Here is a 17,689-nt window from a genome sequence, read left to right on the forward strand (position 1 = left end):
CCTTGTTTCTAGCCATAAACTGTTCATGAATACCAGAAAGAGGAAACAATAATTACTTAAAACTTGAGGTCACATATAAATAACAGAAATACCAAATCAAAATACAGAATGAAGTCTCATTCAAAGCAAAAACATGCAAGCAACATATACACCTTCTGATTCCAAAAAGTGTCAAAATATACAGAAAATGATCCTCCTTAATCTACTTGTCTTTTCTTAACACTTCAGATACAGCCCTGATAATATACAGCCTTAATTTCATTTTGCAACCCTCCTCTTGTTCTGCATCTTTCTTAAGCTGCAACTAAAAGGCATAAGCTCTTCTCAAAGACAAGACATTAAGAAAAACCTTCAGAACTAACTATACAGCCAAACAATATCTCTAAAATTAATAAAGCTGCTGCAGTTCTAGAAAAGCCTATTTCAAAATAAAACTGCTCACCACAGTCTATGCTTTGCACAGTTTAATGTCAAGTGAGACATGCTGTCCATGTAATTTGCTGCAGGAATACCCCTTCTTACTTTTCTAAATACATTACAGCTATAGGTCTACTCTTGAAAAAAACAGCCAACTCAAAAAACTCTCTACAAGCCTTTTTCTTAGACCTTCTTAATGACTTCTGCACTGCCAGAAGCATAGCACTTGAATGGCTATTTCTGTTCAAAGCTATATTTGTTATGGAACTACTGCAAACTCCTGAATCATGTAAACAGTGGCAAGAGCCAAAAAATGTTTCACTGGACTTGAAGTTCACATCTGCCTTAGTTACTAGGACAAAAAAAAAAATAAAGCCAGGCACTTAGTTTATAACCAATAAATCCTGCAAAGACTATAGTTAATCATGAATTCTCGCAACAGGGTTTTGTTTAATCTGGTTTATTCAGCATTCTTGACCTTGGCAAAGTACCCACAAGAGCCCCCACCAACGCTGTGGTGCAGCAATTCACACCTCCTGTTATTTTAGGCTACAGCAGATGCAATGTTAGACGACCAGGTTTATAAACCTGTAGCAAAGTTACCTGGATATGACGTACAATTCCAGACTTGCTGGAGCCCAGCAGCCAACAGTGTTGATGCCCCTTAAAAAGCCCTATTCTAACAGCTCTCAGCCTGGACTCAGTAGCAACTGCATATTTCTGCAAAACTAATGCTTGCAAACACGCTGCTGGGCGCAAAATAGCCCTCCCATTTATTTAGCTTCTTGGTTGAAGATTAGCACTAGAAACTATCTCCTCATCTCAGCCACTTTGGATGAAAAGTTTCCTCTTCTTCACACCTTCTACTATTGCTCCTGACCCTCCTCCAGCACGCTGGAAACTATGTTTTCAGCTCCAAAACAAGAACTGAAATCCATGCAGGTGCTTCATCCCAACTTTCCACAGATTTCAAAGAGCTGAAGGAAGGAACAAATTCTGCCAAGTGGTCTTTGGCACCAAGCTGTAGGAAAGGTACTACAGATTTGAGAACAAGCAGCATATTTTTGCTTAAGAATGGGACAATATAGGTGGATTAAGTAAAACAAAAAAATGTTTCATTATCCACAGAAAAAAATCTAGATTAAATCGTAGTAGTTTGGTTTGCCATACAACTATTTGCTGAATTAGAAATGCTGCCTGATATTTCTGAATTAGAAATGATATCAAGTTGCCAATATGTATCTAATACACTGAAAATATTTTTTCCCATCCTTTTAGAGAGGCTGCTGCAAAGCTACACTCAGGAACTGCAATTGGTTTTCCAAGTACTCGGAGGGGGGGGGAAACATAAAATCTATTTTTAGCAACTTCCAGAACAAACAAGATGATTCGTCATTCTTGTTTTGTTTTTGAAAGCATATAATGAAACGTCTTGTCCACTTACACTTGCATTATCCACCACTTAATGTAGTTTAAGATCGCACAAATCAGTTAAGAAGAGCCAAAAGTTATTATATCTTAAAAGCATTAACCTTATACACCATTATTCTGCTGCGTTCCTTCTCTTCATAGACTATAACCTGGCCATTCGCTTCCTAATCTTAATAGAAGAACACACATTAGGTTTTGCCTAGAACTGACATTGTAGACCACTTAAAACTGTATTCAAGCCAGTATTAACCTCTACACATGCCAGTGTACAGAAAATGAGCATCAGCTATCAGGATGCCAAAGTTACTCAGTTAACACTTGCACAGCCAAAGCATTCACAATCCTATTCACAAGCTACCAAAAACGCCACAAACCCTGTGCCTGCACTCGGGAAAGCCATTGGCTGCAAGATTTCCCATTTTGCCAGCTCCCAGATACCTCCCTTCGCAGGCTAGATGGAGCTTGGTCCCCTGCTGCCCTGCCCTGGACGACCTCCAGCCAAAAGTTCCATTGGGACACATGTAGGATAAAGCAAGCTCTTTGGAAGAGTACACAGCTCTGAAGTGGTACAGGAACGTGGTATTGTACACAACAGGAGCTGTTGCCTTCACATACACCAGCATGACCAAAGGCAATACTTGCGGAAGGCGAGCACGCTAGCTTCAAGAGGCTCCTCAGTGGACCCCATCTAAACAAAGATGCTCTTCTAGAGCTAGCTACCAGCCTATCTGGACCCTGACCAAACTTTCCTCATTATCTGGCTTGCTGGGTCACCTAGAAAGCAACTGTCTCCACCCCTTGCCACTACCTCCAAGGATGCTGTTGCCTATATCCTCTACCAAATTAGCCCAGCTGAGTGAGCCAGAGTTGAATTGAAACAGTAAATAATATCTCAAAAATGTGACCCCTCCTTTCTAACTAATTTAGAAATAACTTGAGTGCCTATGTCATCACCCAGCAAGTGACTACAGCGTAACTGACACCTCCTTTTGTGTCCGGCCACTACACTAGCCCAGATTTTTGCACTGAACCATGCAGAGACCAGAGGGGTCCAGTGCTTCCTTAATTGGGGGCAGTCACACATTCAAATGGAATATGTCAACGGATAAGACTAACTTCAAGTACTAACATTACAAAAAGGTCTCAAAATATGTTCCAAATAAAGGTCATTTTTATCATGCTTTTTATCATGTCCCTCCAAGTCCCTATTTCTTAAATAAGCAAAAACTCACATCAGTCTGTACAAATAACTGACATAATAGCTCAAAAGAAAGCTAGAGTTAGAAAAGTGTGGGAGCAGGTGATGAAAAGGAAAAGCTGTTATTCATTCACATTGAACGATCAGCCTCAGTCCCTATTTTCCTTCTGTTGAAGGCACCATGTTATTCAGTTTAAGTGGCCCACAGAGACGGCGTCAAGAAGTTTTGCCTAAATCAAATGTACAAGTAAGTCACCAGTTTTGAGCAAAAATATTTGCTTCTTTATTCAGTCGAGGAACAAAATAGAAGTAGTAAAGTGAATAAAAAGCACGCTCGCCACACTTGTCCTAGAAGGCCTCTTGTGGTTTGCAGGCAATGGTTTCCTGATCAGCATGGGGGGTACAACTGGCAGTCCAGACCAGACAGCCAAAACTGGTCAGACAATTTAAGCATTTTCAGGTCAAGATGTTTATAATATGCATATAACTTACAGCATACTTTGACAGAGGAAGAAAACTCACATTCCCTTCCAGGGAGTTTGCCTTGCAAGGAGAACTAAGCCAATTTACCTCCAGGAGTCCTACCACCACACCTTCATTTACCCACCACTTTCTGTCATCCTGGAAAACAGAGTTTTCATGCTTTAAACTTCCAGGCCATCTGGGTTCATCTATAGAAAACCACCTGCCCTTCCTTTCCCAATCAAAAAAAAAAAAAAAAGATGACCCAAAGATTGGCAGGGGGGGTTTAAGAAAGATTCAGATTTAAGAGCAACACCTTTCAAAGACAAGGCAGCAGCTGAAGGGTCCAATAGCCACACATCATCTGATGCAGATGCCATTACCCATACTGAATTTCAACATAAGGATTTTGAGCAGAGCTTCGCAGGGGACTTACATGGAGACACACAGCTGGGCAGTACAGACAGGAGTTGAAGCCACATCTCTAAACCCCAGTATCATCCATCCTCTGTAGCCAGCAGTCATATGTCTTTCATTATCTTACCTAGCACTGATAAGCAACACAAGACATAACTGAACGTGAACCTGCCAGTCTCTTGCATCACCTACTCGAGCAGCATTTAGCAAAGAAGAACTCTTCCAGTCCATTACATCAGCATAAAAACCCAAACCCGCAGCATTCCCTTACTCTTCAACATCCTGGACCTGCCATTCAAAATTTCAAATAAGCTCAAAAGTGGAACAGAATGAAAACATCTTCACTGGCCATGTTATTTCCAGCCTGTGAACAAACAACTTCAGCCTACAGTGCTTTTATAATACAGTTTAATTTATTCTGAAAAAAACCTAATAATTAAGAAGTACACAAAACCAAAGCATGCAACCTGAAAAACACCCTCCTGCCTGGTAGAGCAAGAACTTTCTAAGGACACTTACATTAGTTCACCGCTAAAATTGTTTTTAAAAATAATTAGAGGAAAGCAGAGATGATCTACAAAACATACAACAATATTAAGCTGAAAATAAAAAAAAAAAAAAAACAGGTAAAGTGCATCAGGTAAAGTGTTCTAATGAATAAAGTCCATATATTTGAATGATTATGGATAGAGGTTTCTTTTTAAAAAAAAAAAAAAATATATCTATTAGGTGTTTAGTACTACTGAAAAGCCTGCATGTTAAATCTTTCCAGACAGGTACTAAAAAATCCCCTGAAACAAGAGTGAAAAAGCCCTAGGCAGAAAAGTCAAATTTCACCACCCACCCCACCCCACGCCTATGCAGAACCAGCACAACGTAAACTAGGGACTGCAAAGTCAGCCAGAATAACGCTTTTCCCAGGCCAAAAGGGTTTGGTTTTCAAACAAGTCCAAGACTTTAGTACTCTCTGGCCCAGCACAGGACTGCGGATGAAGCATAAGCAAGTGCCAGCAAGGGAGGCATTCAAGACTCTGATACCACCAGTCTTACAAGCAATAAAACAGCTTTACAACTCGTACTTCAAGGAAGTCGTCTCCTTCCTTATTCAAAGAGAATCTCAATTTACTGCCATAAAAAAAGGCAATAAAAAGCTACTTTGATTCCAGCGAATGCAGAGCATCATAGTTTGAGAGGGTGAGAATCCCTCTCCATGTTCACATGCGAATAACAGGCTGAAGCTAGCAGGAATGTTCCGATTCACTTTTAGGAGAAGACCATGGCACTTCAACACAGCTTAAGGAAAATGAGACGAGAGCAGCATCCACACCACAAAATCCCCAAACCACTCAGTGAACCATGGCAATTCCTAATGATATTACTCTTAATACATACTACTGCAGGGGTAACTTTTCTGCGCAGGTAACTCTTCTGCGCAGATACTCTCCCACCCTGAACAAAAATTGTGCCCTGCAATCTTCCCTCCCTGGGGTAAATGGCACACAGAGGCCACGCTCCAGAAAACCTGAAGAAATCAGTCTTGTTAGAAGTCGGCCAGCATGTTCTAAATTTATTTGCAGCAGCTTAAAAACCCTATTTCTAACTGACTTACTTTCTCACTGCATTATTCAACACTGGTATCACGTTATCAACTGTCCAAGCACTACCCTCCAAGAAGCAATACAGGAGAGCTCTTCTGTAATGATGTTTTCTATCACAACTAGAGCAGCAAAACAAAAATTGATAATGGCAGTAAACTGCTAAGTCTTCTATAGTAAAGTCCATCTTTATCATTTTTCATTTGAGATTAAATGCAATAAACCTCTTTGAAACTAATAAACGAAATATGCAAATACAAGGTGGGAACAACCCTGCATGCATTTTTTTAATTGGTTAACATTTCACATGCATAAAATGGCTAAACCATACACTTTCCTCATTTCAATTAAAAACCAGAAAACAACTATTTTCAGTGGTTTGGGAGCCTATATGTGCATGGGAAGAAAATAAGGAAATTAAGAAAAAAACAAAAAACCCACAAACAAACCAGAGTACCTACAGAAAACAAATTTAAAACTGCATTTCTACGAAGGAAAAAAAGCCATGCTGCTTGGAATCATCCTTCCACTCTTTTTTAAAGTAATGGTGGTAGGAACTACTGCCAAAGTAAACTTCAAACATTTGTTTGCCATGGAGGGAAACTAAGCAAACTTAAGTTCTATGCGTAGAATCCTGTTTCAAGAGTTTGAAGGTTTCTTTGTTCCTTTTAGTGCAAGGTCATTTCAGACTTATGTCTACGTATTTTATTGTGCTTGCAAAACCTTTATTACAAAAAACATCCTGGAAGATTACAAATTAAAGAGTCCGGTCCCAAAAAAACAAAAAAAGCCCTGCTAAACATCCAGTGTAAACATACCACCTATTCCATCAGTTTACACCCAAAAGCGTGGCACCTGAAAGCAAAATATTATTTCATGTAGAAAAGCGAAAAGGTATGTTTCTGAAAAAAAGTTTGTGTAAAATCCAGGAAAAAGATAGTCACAATTTTAATAAAAGTAAAATACAAATTACTTAATCTATACTCTTAAATGGCAGTTACCATTAACACCCGTAAATAGAGATAAGACCTTTTATTCAACTATCATGCTAAATTTCAAGTTTCTGTAAGCAGTCTGATAAAGCAGCCCAATTATTCCTCTCTTGCTTATCTGTTATCTATAAACCACAGACAGTATCATTTCAGACACTAGAATAATACTCGGAACTTTCTATACCACGGCTCAGCAACAGATCTCAAACTACAGTTCTCCCTCTCCATCCTTGCTTTCCATTCAGGTCTTCTGCATTTCCATGGTTTTAAGTCCTTATCTCCAGCACACAGACATGTCGGCGAACAGCAGCTTCTGGAAGTGACTTTAGAAAGTTTACTTGTTCAAGGTATTTCTCACGGTATTTGTCCTATTAACCTTAAGATTTAAACTCAAATTGCAAGTCTAGATTCTTAACTGCTGCAGGATTGGGGAGAAAAACAGGCTGATTTTAATGAGATTATTACAGACAACAACTTCCACTGAGCATTTAATTACAGTATTGGATTCATGCATACATTCAACGTATCGTAACAAAATCTAATTGGGATACGGTCCCAAACCCGCGGAAATCAATAAGAGTATTTCATTCTTACTTTCCATGGACTAACGTTCTTTTGGCACAGACAGTATTTGACTACAGCATTTTCAACTGAAAACTCGCCTGCCTTTCTGAGGAAACTCAATCACAAGGCAGCATCAATCCCATCACACACAGCATCAGTTCTGCACTCCAATGCATTTGCAACGGAGCGAACCATGAACCAGTTGGCTGAACATTAAAGAACATTAAAGCACATACAAAGGTCTTGTGCATGCTTGTTAGGCTGTTCCACAGAAGAAAAAGAAAGAAGCAAGGGAAAATTTACCACCTTGTGTGGGTTTGGGTTTTATGTTGTTGCAAGTCAGACAATTCCTTACTTTTATTCCTATCTGCGCCAAGAGAGGAGGGGAGGGGAAAAAAAAAAACCCTACAGCACTGCTTGTTCTCTGAATTCTGCAAAGCAGCTGCAAAAGCTGACATGCAAACACAACCCTGCGCTGGCACCAGGAGTGACAACCGCTCTGTACAACTGTGCTGCAGCTTAGAGAGGAAAAAGGACCAAGAACTTACCCAGGGAATTCATTCTTTAATGTTTCAACCCAGCAAGGCAAGAGCTCACTGGGAACTGCGATCCTGATGGACACAAAACCAAGACTAGACAGAAAAGTCTTAGTAAGCACTGGCTTCCAGAAACTGCACTTCCACTCCTACTATCCACCTCCTAACCCCGCTGCTGCATTTGTGGCTGCCTTTGTTAGAATACTTCTGCAAATGAAAACAGATGAGTAACTATTGCTGCTTTAGCAAACTCCCAAGCCCATGGTCACTAATAATAGCTTTGTTCCTTTTATTATTAAACAAAACCAAAAAAAAAAAGTTTAAATGCTTGTATAAAATGCACATTGCTGAATGTTTTCTTTCATTGATCCACTGCTGTTTCCCATACAAGCTTAGGCCTAGGACTCTGAAACAATTTAAGTGGATCAACACAAATGCAGAGCAATCTCAGCCTTGTTGAAGGGGCACTCCTTGCAAAAAAATAAAAATCATCAGATTTTGTGCTCCTTCACTTTAGAGTTCAATTAAAAAAAATCTGAACAGAGACATTCCAACCTTTTGCACAGACTTAAAACTCAAATGCAGATTTGAGCTCTCTGCTATGCGACATCCCGGAGCTTATGAATTCAGAAAGGCAAAGGTGCTTCGGCAGGCTGAGCTCCCGGCTCCCCACTGGCACACTGACCCCTGAGCCACCTCCAACTAAGTTCCAGGAGCAAACAGGTGGCATGGGACTGAAAGGGCAGTGTCCACTGAAGAGAAAGGGGAGAAGGGCAACATGATAGGAAGAAAATGGCATGAAGCCATTGCTGTAAAATGACAGTTGGAGAATGATGGCATAAAAGCCTTCTCTTGCACCAACCCTGACCTGCAGCAACATCAGTAAGAAAAAAAATAAGAAAAGAAAACCATCACAAAAATACTTCTGTTGAAAAATTCAGGTTTTTCTCCCTAGAATCAAATCAGCTAAAGGAACTCCTAAATGCAATATAATGAAAACAAAAAAAAAAGGGCCGATCTGCAAGCCAGTTATCAGAAAGCCTGCCATGCTCCTACCTAACACAGAATTACACTACACAATCACTTTGGCCTCGGATGTGCTATATACTACTCCCTCTACAGCCAATGTTGGTGCCAGTGGTTGAGCAGAGCCCGTGCTTCACAGCTGCTCCCATCGGATGTGCAGGTCTTCACGTCGACCTTGGGTTTAGGTATAGCACCACCAAGCCTAGGGCCTCCGTTAAACTGCTCGGTGTTCCTGGGAAATGACTCGGGGCCACTGGGCTTTGGCCACCCATGCTGGAAGGTGAGTAGACATAAGGAAAAGAAGATACTGAATGCTTCAAAGTCAACCCACAGCATTTTCATATTGTTAACATCCTGAAGCTTCCCATGGGTTTTAAATTAATTTCTATTATCGGTTGAGTGTTGCTGAATAATCCCGAGCACTGCATGGCAAGTGGTTTTTTTTACAGGAAGTAACCAAGCCAGAAGCAGCAAAAGCATCCTCTTGTTCTTGTGTGAGCCCTTTTTTTCTTTTAGTTTATTTGAACAATGACACCATGAAACAGCTTACAATAATGACTGTTACAAAATAGGAAGCTGAATTATTAGGCAAGCTTTGTCTGCATAACTCAATCAGCCTAGGGAGGATATGACAGGCACGACGAATACAAAGGACTGGACTCAGTGACTCCAGGCATCTCTTTCAGGACTCTTGTTTCTGCAAATGAGTTACTCAAGAGTCGAAGTTCGCTTTTGCTCGCTCATGAGATGCACCATTCCTGTAACTTTGGTGGCAAAGCATGCGCACTTTGCAAGAAAGCAGATCGCCAAGTCTGTGGGCAGAAAGCAAACGCTTTGGAGAGGCTGAGATGGAAACATTACCTGAAAATATGTCTCAAAAAGGAAAAACGATGTTCTTTTGTTTTATCTTTATACTGTGCAAGAGGTACGTACAGGGAGATGAGCAAATCATGAGTTAGTCCTTAAGCAAACAGCTAAAAACAGCTTTTGCAAACCAACAAAAATAGCTGTTAAAAGTCATCTTTAACTAACACCAACATCTTGATTGCACAGTTCAAAGGCACAGTATTTCCACAAGCCTGCTGAAAGCATTGCCAGGACCAACTCTGGAGCGATCTACTTTGGGCCAGATGACCATCTGCTGAAGGCACACAGAAACCATCCTGTCCTTACAATAATCCTACTGAAACTATGAAAATCAGATCCAAGCGCTGGTCTGAGCAATACCTCTGCAGATAAGAGCAACACAAGAGACTGAGCAACAGTAATACAGGAACCTGTAGGTGAATCATTAACAAGCAACGATTTCTCCATTACTCACTGTGGGGATCGAGCTGCTGCGGGTAAGGCTTGTTTCTAAAAAAAGGGAACAGCCACCAACATGAGTACTAATACATTCATCAAAGCTCAACACAACACAAAGGAAAGAGGAAGGCACAGCTATTTGTCAATCTTTGTCCAAAGAGAAAGGCTCCACAGAGCAGCAGCTCTGGGAACAGCATCGCACACCACCTCCTTCCTGGGGCTCAGGTCAACTGGGTGTTGATTTTGCATTACACCAAGGAATTATTAACTCATTTTACAAAAGCTATACATCTGTCAGACCGGTGATACAGATCAATAGCCAACAACCTGAAAGTCAACAGTTTGACCTCTAGGCAAGGGTTTCCATACCCTTTTCCCGACATCCTATGGTAAACTCTCCTAGTACATTTTCTTCAAGCATTTGTGCTCTACACTACTGAAAACAAGCAACAGGAGAACCTAGCTGATATTCTCAGCCAATCTTTAGGCAAGATTAGCAAGTATTTAAAGCTGTTGTATGAGGAATTTTAAGTGCTCTAAGACTTCATGCCAAACAAGAGCTAGTCAAGCACTGGAATTTATTTCTTACAATTCTGTTCTATACAGAAACATAAGACAAATTTCAAGAAAGTATTTTTGAAGCAAAGATTCAACTGTTTACCAAAACACCTAATTACACTTTAAATACTAATATATGCTGAAAGATCATCTGCAACAAAAAAGGACATGCAAGGCATTCTGACTGTTTCCTAGCAAAAAGTCAATGTTAATATATTTCTGTAAAATACTTCAATTTCAAACAAACTAGGGGGTTTTAATCACTTTCATTATTTTGTTGGCAAAATGTAATTGATGGTTATGCTCACTGCACCCAGACCGGCTGGGGTGCAGCACAACCTGGAAACACTTTTAAAGTTCAGAAACAAATCTCAACCCCAAAGGCAGACAAAAGCTTTGACACTCATTGCCTACAACCAAATTAACCAGGACAGGCAGCAGAGAATACAGCTTTTGTCCCAGCTAAACCTCTTCTTTAAGTTGCCAGGAAAACTAGACGGAATAACAGAGACAGCCATGCATTTCATGAGGGCAAGAGTTACAAGGTGTTTAAGAGGAAAAGCTTGGTTTTAAGTACAAAAGAAAATAAAGCAGATTTTGTCAACTGTCACCCAGAGCAACAATAACACAGCTTGCATGAGTTTGATAATATGGGGTGAAAATTTATTTTCATAAACACATCAACTGGAGCAGAAAATAATGTTACTATGAACAAAGTAAGTAAACTTAACGCAAATGAAGCCTGATCTACAGTTTCAGACTGATCTGCAGTTCATACAAAAAACAGTCTAGTTGGAGATTAGGGGTGAGAAATAAGAACTCATTAGCTCGTCTTCAAGGTTCATGATTCAAAGCTGACAAAACACACACTTCAGTGTTTCCAAGCTTAAAGAAAATTCCAGCAGGATCACAGAAGATGCTATTTATAGCTGGCTTAATCTCTGCGCACTAAAGCACAGCTTTTGTACATACACATATTTTGTTAGCACTTAAATAAAAAAAAATAATACTCTGTTACGGAGAACTTAACCATCCACAAGTTCTGAAAATGCAATTGAGTTTTTCCTCTTAATATGAGCTGCTCCTGACTGAACAGCACTGAAAACCAGCCTATGATTTCTTCCAGCCAAAATTGTTACCGGAAAAAAACAGGTCCTGGAAAATATTCAGTGACAAAACTAAGAAAAAAGAATGTGGAAAGTTACCAGCAATTAATTTCTTCAATAAGAAACAAACTCTTCCCACCCTCAATGCACCCGTCAGTACAGCCCAGATTGTTCTGAAACCTGGAACATCCAAGGCAGTGACACACTTCGGGAAGTGCCGGGCACTGGCAGCTGGAAGGAAAGCCAGCAGCCCCGCAGCCCTGCTCTTTAAAGTCCATCTGCAAACATAAGCATTGCTAAGCCCTCTAACAAAAAGAAAATACATTAGGAATAAATGTCCTCTGTTCTGCCTTGGTTCCTGACTGACTGCAAAGACCATTTAGGTTTGAGGCTGTTAGTAAGAGGGTGAAGCAAATGGGTCAGACAACTGTGTAATCTACACTAGGATTGGGTAGAGGCCATGGGACAGTTCCCACGCCAGGCAAACAGTGCCTCACCAAACCGACTGCCTTCTACGGCGAGATGGCTGGCTCAGCAGACAACACTGAAGAGCAGCAATTACTGTGTACCTGACAAAGTGCAAGGAAATCTGGATGGATTGCCCAGCTCTACAGGTAGTGGTGGGCAGGTCAACCCACGCGTACAGGGTGGTTAACTGCAGCAGTCCTTGGGGGTCAGCACCGGGATCAACAATGCTGGACATTTTCACTAGTAATCCATGGGACAAAAGTAAAGCTTGACTAGACAAGGCTGCTGAAAGCCTTGTCCATCTTCCAACCTGGACACTGAGACATAGGGTTGGACTAGATGACCTTCAAGGATTCCTTGCAACCCAAATTATTTTTGGTCTAGAAACACTGATGTTTCGCCATTTAAATTACAGATCATACACTTAAAAGCATGGAAAAATACAAATTACAAAGTTTTCAGCCACAGCAGTTGTTATCAAGAACAACGTTGCCCAAGTACTGAACCACTCCTTGGAAAGATACTCAGGAATATTTATATCTGCAACAAGACTCTTGCAACTCCTTAATAACTGCTCTGCAGGTGTGTTTCTGCACAGGTTCCGTACAAGTCATTTACTCACAGGGCCTTTGTTATTATATTCTTCATTAATCCATAAAAGTGTCTGTTGAACTACTGTAGTTTTCAGACATTTATAGAGGCTGAATGTTCCTACCAGCCAAACCCTTTTAATAGAATTAAACAGAAGCGTAATATAAGCTTTTAGTAATGTTGACAACTGCTAAAATTCAGTTAGCTGAGCCAACAAGAAACCATTGAACCCTTACATATGTTCTCCTCTCCTCATCAAGCACAGCCAGTACAGAACGCCACGTGGAAACAAACTTCCCTATCTGCCTTCTTAAAATACTAATGGATCAAATCTGATCGTAAGGGCGCAGTGAGCAGCTGAACCCTGCTCCTTCCCTCAACACGGCATTCAGTCCAGTCAGGCTACAGCACTTTCCTTGCTCAAATCCAACACGCGCGCAGAGGTTGTTTCGCCTACCACTATTCTGCAACAGTGCCAGTGCCCAAGATAAGCTTTGTTACCTTTCAGCAAGCTTAGGAAAAGATTATGGGTGGGAGGAGCATGGCACAGCATCACCTTTACCAAACGCTGCTGTCAGTGACAACTCCACATTATTGACACACAGCATTTAAGGCTTCGAGCTAATAGCTATTCATCATTGAAAACAGAAGTACTTTACCAATGTGCATAGATTGGAGAAAATTATGCAGAATCATTCAGAATCTCTCCTTGTTAGTTTTCTATAAGTGACAGAAATCTTCCAGCAGTTGCAATTCATAACCGGTCATCACTTCTCTTAAGGTACGCCTCAAGGAAACTTGATGTACATCCAAACTTCTGCAAGCTTGTTGCTTTCTGTTGGATGCACCTTTCATTCCCCCTAAGAGTGCAAATCATGTTCTGGAAAGGCTATAGCATGCCACGGATGCTTAAAATAGAAAAGCCTGTAGCTGGTGATACTGCAAATATAAACAAGAGCTATTGGTATAGCAGTGGGAGTAATAACAGTGACACAAACCCAGACCAACCCACTGGGCAAACTCTGCTGGCAAGGAGACGATGACACCCTAAAACCCAAGCAGAAGAAAGGGAATGGTCAATTAACAGTTTGAATGGGCATAATGTGAGTTGCAGCAAATTTACAGCAACATTCTAATGCTGGGTTTCATGGTACTAATTTAAAGCCTTTCAGTGCAGGACGGGAGGTAACAGAGCTACGAAAGTGCTTTAGTAAGGTAAGGCTAGAGCGTGAGCTGATTGCAAAGCTGCATAATTTTGACCTTGCTGTACCAAAAAAAAAATATCATTTGCAGTTGGCAGCTAGGGCATCGTGTCTAACCACCACTTTGATTTGACCAAAAGAAAGCGCAACTATGGCGTTCTGTAACAGCAGACCTTGGGGAACAATGCAAACACCAAACCAGGAACCTTAAGAGAAAAAGCTGGACTGAGAAAGGCTTAGCCACCAAACTCTAAAGTCTGCTTAAAAATGTTAGATGTCAGCTATCAAAGCACACCACTGGCTAGAACTGTGTCCAAATCCAACATAATAATGTCATGTTTATTTTTGTCCCGAACTCCAGACTAGGTGCTCCAGCTACATTTGTGCTTTTTGTAGCATTTTAAAGGAAACACACAGTGACTGAGCAGAGTAGCAGAGGGCATTAGACAATCTGTTTCAGACAGCAGTCTCAGCGCATCACAAAGTTAACAAACAATTTCTAGTCAACAGAAAGACCAAAGCATATATTAGGAAATACTTTTCTTGGACTAAGAACAACCAATACTATATGGATTTTAGAATAATATAGTGAGACTTATTTGGTAAGCTAAAAGAAAACATTATTTCAAAAACTTCATCTAGAAAGTGACTACGCTGTTAGATATGCAATGACCCAGCCAGTGGTCAGAGCCACTCGAGCAGACGGTCCATCTGGCTGTGTCATTCAAGCCATTGGGCACTGCAGCACAGACATCTTGACAGCAAGTCCTCCCAAAACTTCTGCAGAAAGCATTCATGATCTCCCTGGGTATTGCTGAGTACCCTGCACAGAACACGGGGCGTGGAGAGAGGATACACCAGTGCCCCAGCACTAGTCTCTTATTTCACTTGTGTTGCTGTTGACTACAACACAGAAAGACTTAGGACAGAGACAATAAATAGTGCCTAAAAGTTGGAAAATAAAGAATAGATTACTTCAGCTTAGCTGTTTGAGGTCTACTTATTGTGCACTGTCACACAAAATACTTAACCTCCAGCATCCTTCTTGCAACCAACACACACTTCAAAACAAGAGGACGTACACTACATTATTACCAAAGGGTCAAACTTCAAGTAAAGACAGCAGAAGTTGAACTTGTTGCTCAAAATAATTGCTCCCAAAGTTTGGCTATTCCCATGACAAGTAACACCTTCCAGTAGCAGTACCCTAGCCTTAGGGACAATAAAAGGATGGTTCTTGCACTCAATGATCATTTATTTTAGGCTGACATTATCTCAGGCAGACAAAGTCAGACCTGGAGTAAACTTGCTCATTATTTTATAGCAAATAAAAGTACTGCGTTACCAAAGCTCACTAAAGACATTTCAAACAGCCAAAAAACTGTTAGAGAAATAAAGCCTCTGCAAATAATTTGTTTTATTCCTAAGCCTCAGCAGGAAAAAAGAAAAAAATAAGCCCATCACAAGGCCAATATTACCAAATTCAAAGTACTCTGAAAAGAAACCCAGCTAACAATTCAGGACATTTCACACTCAAAAATACCCAAAACAAAACAGTTTCCCATGTGGTGACATAATGTTTTCTCTGGGAGATCTAAGAGAAGAGGCCTGCCCACAGCAGAAGCCACCACAAATTGCTGCAAGAGAGGGCCTATCTCCTGCATATGTTTGTAAAGATGCTGGAGATGCAGAAACCATTCCTTTCCAGTTTGTGTGTCCACCCTGTCCTGAAACGCAAGTCTGAGCATTTGGCCTGTAGGAGATGATTTCTCTCAGCTCCTCATGGGACACACAATGCAGGAGTTGGGGCCACTTTTCAGTCCTTCCAGGTCCAGAACTCCATTCAGTGCTCAACCGAAATGCCATGAACACTTGGTGTTTCTAGAGGCCTTCAGGAAAAGCCACTGCCAAAACACAAAGACGGCAGGCTGGCTACATCTACAGGTTTAGCAAACAGTCTTAGGCACCATCTTTCTCCATTTTGGAAAGGTCAGCCTGACCAGTCTCTGAAAACCAGATCCTTCACTATATCCCTAAGTCAGGCTGCAAGTTTCAAGACAAAAAGTTGTCTGCTCTCATCTCCCCTTCCCTTCCCGGTCTCTACTATCCCTCACTCCAAGCTTAGGATGACAGGACACAGACAACATTAGCTGGACTCGGGCATCCACATCGAAAAGCCATTGTTTCAAGATCCTGGGCCAGAGCTCAGACACTCAAAGCAGACAGCCCAGATCACCCCTGGTCAATCGTAACATTATCAAGCACAGCCACTTTGCTTTCCCTAAATATAAAAGAAACCAGGACAGATGGCTGCGGGATGCATACCCAGAGTACATACACAAGAGCAGCTGATGAGCAAATCCACTTGACTGAAATATCAAAAGTTATATTCTTGCAGTAACAAAAAGTGATGTTCTTGCGGCCATGATGATCACAAGATTAATTCAAGAGTTAATAAATTGTTACTTCATTAGATCAACAGAAACACAAACACGTAAACTTTTAACGGACACCTTCACTAGGCTTCCAGGTGACTGCTCAGACCACCACCAAGCTCCAAAACACATCTTTTTTGTTCTAGTATTTCTCACACAAGATAGATGCAGTGCAAGAAGACAGACAGGGCACTGGACAAAGTCATAGCTCTCCCATGAGCTCAACACAGTTATATTTCACATCTACAAGTTCCACCATCTATTTTCTTACATGACTAGAGAAAACTACCAAACTATAAGAAGCTTATTTAATGGTTTACTAAATCTAAAATACCAATAACTGCATTGCTGTTCCAATAACATGTCAAAAGATGGATCATCATTAGCAACACAGAGATTTTTCATGAGCCGTTGGTTGCATAAACCTAGAAAAACGCTGCTGTTCTGGAACAACTGAGATTTCTTACGAACCAACAATTTAACCATAAAAGCATTAATTGATTCCTTTCCACTACATTTTACAGAAGCCCAGTTATTAGATATAAAGCCAACTCTGCTTAAATTTGATTCATTTTGGGAAGGAAGGCACTGAGGAGACAGGAAATAATTAATCATTGATGAGCAGAAAAGAAAAATCGTAACACAATCAAACCATCAATTCCAATTCAGTTGGCAAGTTTCTCTTTATTGTGTAATGAGAGCATGCTAAATCAAGTCACATAATCACAGAATCCCTAGCTTGGAAAAGACCTCCAGGATCATCGAGTCCAACCACTCCTATCAATCACTAGACCATGCCCCCGAGGATCTCATCCACCCATCTTTTAAGTCCCTCCAGGGATGGTGACTCAATCACCTCCCTGGGCAGCCTCTGCCAGTGCCCAATGACCCTTTCTGTGAAATTTTTTTTTCTGATGTCCAGCCTGAAGTCACCATATCTCGATTTCTTCCCTTCTTTTACAGAGGCATAGAGAGACTGTGGCATCACTAATGTCGTACAGTACAGCCTTCGTGCTAAATCGTACTCATCTCAGCACTAGTCACAGGAAAAAAAAAAAACAATTCTGAGAAAAGAGTCACAGTGAGATGTAAGCTACAAAGCACACATTATGCCTAATTTGGGTCCCAGACATCAGGATTAATAATGGGCAGTCGAACCAAGGATAAAAGAAAAAAGGGGCAGAGAGATCAGGACCACCTCTCACCTCCTTCTGAATGTACAGCAAACTCATGTCGGCCACAGGTGGATGCTCTCCCATCTCAGGCTGGCCTCATGGTCGGCCAGTTAGCAAAACCCCTTCAGTTTCCACTTGCATGGGTAACAAAAAGTCCCTGTTACAGATAGTAGCCTCTCCTTGTCTTGCAATCTGAACATTTAACTACCAC

The 17,689-nt window shown here is 40.9% G+C and overlaps 1 protein-coding gene across 3 annotated transcripts in view; it reads right to left on the reverse strand.

The window, feature by feature from the left end:
• The window catches only part of MITF (melanocyte inducing transcription factor), a 106,886-nt gene that overhangs the window by 58,285 nt on the left and 30,912 nt on the right, over nt 1-17,689 (reverse strand). The window lies entirely within an intron of this gene.

The sequence above is a fragment of the Cuculus canorus genome, chromosome 11 (genome assembly GCF_017976375.1).
Source record: "Cuculus canorus isolate bCucCan1 chromosome 11, bCucCan1.pri, whole genome shotgun sequence".
Classification (NCBI taxonomy): domain Eukaryota; kingdom Metazoa; phylum Chordata; class Aves; order Cuculiformes; family Cuculidae; genus Cuculus; species Cuculus canorus.